The 5626-nt window shown below is 33.8% G+C and overlaps 1 long non-coding RNA gene across 1 annotated transcript; it reads right to left on the bottom strand.

Moving 5' to 3' along the window:
* Window positions 1–1573: 1573 nt before the first annotated feature.
* LOC143058468 (uncharacterized) lies at window positions 1574–5333 on the bottom strand. The gene is made up of 2 exons (XR_012973073.1): window positions 5210–5333; window positions 1574–1962 (listed from the first exon to the last, which is right to left on the bottom strand). It is a non-coding gene; the product is annotated as an uncharacterized LOC143058468 (long non-coding RNA).
* Window positions 5334–5626: the final 293 nt, after the last annotated feature.

Genomic DNA, 5626 nt, shown 5'->3' with positions numbered 1-5626 from the left:
TCTCAATTCAGTATGTCTGGCAAAACAAACATCAAATTTGAAATTTAATGAAGATTGTGTTTACCTTCTTTTGGAAAGAAGACACTCGCTGTTGTCTCCAGAAATTTTATATTAAAGAAAAGGATAACTGCTTATTGCTTTGTCAATGCACTTCCGGGTCTATTTTTATTTTAAATTCGTTTAAAGATTACATATATTGTTTTTGTCTGTATCTTTTGGATTAGACACATTAAACGTAACAGACTTTTCAATACAGATTGAGATAATTACGTCACAGAAGTTAAAAGCACGATTCAGACTTCATAAAACATCCGGGAACTATATCTACTTAGATATAAGAAGATGTGGTATGAGTGCTAATGACGAAAACTCTCTATCCAAGTCACAATTTGTAAAAGTAAACCATTATAGGTCAAAGTACGGCCCTTGGCTCAAACCGACCCTCAGCAGTAACACCCATGCGCAGAAATATATTCGTTTTATTAAGACCTTGTGGAATAAATAGCTATACAGTCAGGTACAGAATGGATTAAAAATGTTTCTTTTAATTTGGTATAAAGTCGTCCTTTCAAAAAGTTGCCTTGCTACGTTTATAGCTATGTTTAACCTTATTTGTAATAACGCCCCTTTTCTGCGTATACTGGATAAACCCCTGGTTCGCCATTTTTCGATTAAAAAAGGGAAAACAATACCACCGCTGTTTTGTTATTTTATTCTCGCATTTGTATTTGAGATAACTGTTGGTTTACACATGGTCAAACACTTATAAAACACCCAGATTCGGCTAAGGCATACCGTTTTGTTTTATTCATTATGATTTCAATTTGTTTTCCGTATTTTCTACATTATCTTTTTTTAAATTCTAAACGTATGCATAACTTTTGGCATGTTTACTAGCACAGGGCAGATTACTATTAATTTCCTTATACTGATTGAAAGTTCTAGAACCGAGTCCATGTGTTATACTGTAATAATTACATTAGATGTGTTTCATTATAATACGTTATTCTGATTGGCTAACTAGCAATCTCGTGATATTCGTTAATCAATTGCATTACACAATGCAACTTTTCATTCATGATGACACGAGGTCCCACAATAAAGTGCACAGGTAAATGAAATAAAAACTTGATAAAAGGCGTGTTTTCATGATCTTATAGGTAAAAGTGTAATTATAAGTATTGAATGCTTTGTTTGTAACTTTATAGGGTTGTAAAAGCGTTGACCGTGAGCACATTTTTAGTATGAAGCGCTTCCGCGCTTCATACAAAACGTACTTCGGTCAACGCTTTTACACCCCAATAAATTTACAAAAAAGAGCATTCAATTCTTAAATACATTTATCGCAATCCAATATAACAATGTTATACTATAATACATGTATCACAATAAAAATACTAATCTTTTGTTTGCTTTTGTTCGGCTGCATGTGCTCCGAAATGGTTTTGGATGTACTAAAAAGAAGACATCATTCAGCTTTTCATGTTCCGTGAATTTGCATTTGTCATTTTGATAGGTTGCTGTCTCACTGAAATCGCCTGCCATCTATTTTACGGAAGAAACAAATTGAACGTACGAGCACTATTACTGTTTATTCAAACAAGTATGACAAAAACGAATATCATAAATTAAAGCTTAAACATATTTACAATACGAGGCAGTGTTAATCCTGATTGAACATTGATAAAATTACCGTATATATGCATGCAACAATAATATAAATATGCATATCATAACTAAGTAGATCATGTAGGTCAGCACGTGCTCCTTGCGTATGGTCATTTTGTTTTCTGTCCGGTCACTACCCGTGTGATGTTCATCTGATGTGCTGAGGTGATGCGATCTGTGTTTGATTATCCTCAAAAACATGGTTGTTCTTTAAATATCACTAATCCAATAAGTTTGTTAAAAGGTATCTCAGGTTGTTTTATCAAATTTGACTTCCTTCCATTATTCATGAGTCTATAAGTATATAAGACAAAGAAAGACAACCGTTAGTAATTTCTGTTGCAAGTCAATGACATGTAAAAAGTTGAAACCAGTAGGAAATCGCGTGGCTCGGATACTTTGTTGTACAATATGACTAGACATTAGGGAACAACTATTTAACTTCAACAAGAGTGCACACACTGAAATGTCTCGCCTTCTTTACTAATCATTGATATTATGTTGATACTCCTAAATATAAAGCTTTATTACGACTGTCACATAAACTTAACATGAACCATGAAAATGAGGTCAAGGTCAGTTGAACCATATGCCAGGCAGACATGTACAGCTAACAATGCTTCCATACAACAAATATAGTTGACCTATTGCTTATAGTTTAAGAAAATAGACCAAAACACAAAAACTTAACACAGAGCAATGAACCGTGAAAACCAGGTCAAGGTCAAATAAAACCTGCACGACTGACATATATAGATCATAAAATATTTCCATACACCAAATATAGTTGACCTATGACATATAGTATAAGATAAAAAGACCAAAACTCAAAAACTTAACTTTGACAACTGAACCATGAAAATGAGGTCAAGGTCAGATGACATCTGCCCGCTAGACATGTACACCTTACAATCATTCCATACAACAAATATAGTAAACCTATTGCATAAAGTATGAGAAAAACAGACCAAAACACAAAAACTTAACTATAACCACTGAACCATGAAAATGAGGTCAAGGTCAGATGACATCTGCCCGCTAGACATGTACACCTTACAATCATTTCATACAACAAATATAGTAAACCTATTGCATAAAGTATGAGAAAAACAGACCAAAATACAAAAACTTAACTATAACCACTGAACCATGAAAATGAGGTCAAGGTCAGATGACACCTGCCAGTTGGACATGTACACCTTACAGTCCTTCCATACACCAAATATACTAGACCTATTGCTTATAGTATCTGAGATATGGACTTGACCACCAAAACTTAACCTTGTTCACTGATCCATGAAATGAGGTCGAGGTCAAGTGAAAACTGTCTGACGGGCATGAGGACCTTGCAAGGTACGCACATACTAAATATAGTTATCCTATTACTTACAGTAAGAGAGAATTTAACATTACAAAAAATTTGAACTTTTTTTTCAAGTGGTCACTGAACCATGAAAATGAGGTCAAGGACAATGGACATGTGACTGACGGAAACTTCGTAACATGAGGCATCTATATACAATATATGAAGCATCCATGTCTTCCATCTTCTAAAATATATAGCTTTTAAGAAGTGAGCTAACACCGCCGCCGCCGCCGGATCACTATCCCTATGTCGAGCTTTCTGCAACAAAAGTTGCAGGCTCGACAAAAATGGGTGGGGGCGGGTATGGTTACATAAAGAAATATATTCTGATCCCAAATTTGATGAAAACAAAAAATCTGGCAAAGCAGATGACAACAAAAATTATTCTAAATCCAGAGTTCCCCACCCTTATTGTGCTAATAAAAAATCTGACTCTGATAAAAAAAAAAAATATATAGTCGTCCAGTGGTGATTATTACTAGGGTATGTTGATGAAGAATTTGATATACAATATGAACCTAAAGTCATGATAAACCGACATTCTGGGATATCTTACAAAGCAACAGACAACATATGTCACCCTGCATATGTATACTTATTATCCTAGCCTCAAGCTGACCAGCCTTATCTATTATATCAATTGCGTCAATAGCAGAGAGGCAGAAAATACCACGTCAAGTTTTTTGTTTGACCAGGACAGGAATCAAACCGACAACCTCCCACACACGACGCTAGCACGAATAATTAGTTTATGTGAATTTCACGTCAAAAGCACGTGAAATTAACGTGAACTGTTGAAATGAAGTAATTCAAATATGATCTCTTTTATATTCATTAAAAGTCATGAAAAATACATTTTTTTTATTTTGAAAAGTCCACTTGAAATTCTCAATTAAAATTTCACGTGAAATTCACACGAAAATTCTCACTTAAATTTAATGTATAAGCTCGTTGATGTGAATCACTCATAAAATTGTTAACGATCTACAATAATAAAAAGTCATGTGTTCATATCAAAACTAAGGACAAACAATATACTATGAAGCCAAGTAAAACCGTTTAGTATACACAATGCACGTATCAGTTTAATAATAGTGTTATCAGTAGATTTATTCAAAACTTTGGTGCATTTACCATTAAACAATCAACAATCAACTTGTCGGTCCATATCATCTCTAAAACGTTTTATCGGTTATAAAATTGAGAATGGAAATGGGGAATATGTCAAAGAGACACCAACCCGACTATAGAGCAGACAACAGTCGTGTCTACATATCGCTCCTTCTGAAGATGACCAGCCGATCTGTTTCAAAATTGATTGATTGTTGGTTGCTAGACGTCTAGTGGCAAATATTTCATGCATGTCCAGGACGACTCTGTCAAAGAACTAAATTAATAATGATTATCATAGGTACAAACTTTTATAATGTTATATTAGAAAAATAAAATGTACCAAAAAAAAAGAATAGACCAATATGTTGATTGTTGTTTAATGTCTAATGGTTCAAGATTTTAAGATGTTATTGTACACTCTGACAGTTTACACTGTTACAAGAGGCAGATATACATACTATACAGCTTGACAGAAGTGATATAATAACAGAACAAAATTGAAATATACATATATACAGGTCAATTTGATATGTCATCAAACATGGTAATCACTTCAAAATCAATACAAAAGGTATATACTGCAACGCTGGATGGCCGCAAATTTGGACTTTAGGTTTGAGAAAAGTTTTCCTCGGTCAATTTTTTTTAATTACTAATTAATCGAACTGGGAAATTTATCCTCTCGCTACAAAAGACATCGAATTAAACGTCCCCATTCTGATCTGACACCCTCTTTTGTATGTGGTTTTAGTGCGAACATGAGATTTTGAGGGATTACAACATGTCTAAGCCCCCGTTCAAGTCGTTTTGTTTGATAGGGTGTACATGAAATTAAGACTTATTAATGTTGAACATCAAAAACGCTGTCTGTATTGCCTTCAATGAGAATGCCCCAGTTTAATCGAACACTCACCTCCCCCCTTTTTTAGTAAAGGTTTTTACTGCGCATATTAAATGGCGAGGATAATAATATGTCTTAGCCCCGTTCAACTGGTGTAGTTTGATAGAGTGTATATACAAAAAATAAAAAGTATTGCGCGTCTGAAACGCTTTCTAAATTACCTTCAATATGAATCCTCAAATCCGAACATTTTAAAGCCAATGATTTATAATAAATACCTGAGCACATGTAGACTTATTAGTGTAAATTTTACAATTCGCCCGAAGTTAAATGATCTATTAGTTGTATTAACAAAAACAAAACATCAGGTGAAACTTTAATACGACATCTATATTAGAACATACATGTATATCTATATGTTTGTAGCAGGTTTATATACAATAGATACAAATTCACTTACGATTGAGAGAAGGTGTAAGACATAATAATGTCCTATGAAAAAGTGTCCACGTGGACAGTTTTTCATAGAATTTGGTATTTAATAATGTCCATTGCCATGGAATAGTGTCCCTCAAATGGACAGATTTTTACTGCAAAAGATTGGAAATAGCGTTCACCAATAGGACAAATTTTCATAA

This window comes from Mytilus galloprovincialis, chromosome 14 (genome assembly GCF_965363235.1).
Source record: "Mytilus galloprovincialis chromosome 14, xbMytGall1.hap1.1, whole genome shotgun sequence".
NCBI lineage: Eukaryota > Metazoa > Mollusca > Bivalvia > Mytilida > Mytilidae > Mytilus > Mytilus galloprovincialis.
The sequence above is the reverse complement of the archived record's forward strand: the minus strand, read 5'-3'. Positions and strand labels throughout refer to the sequence as shown.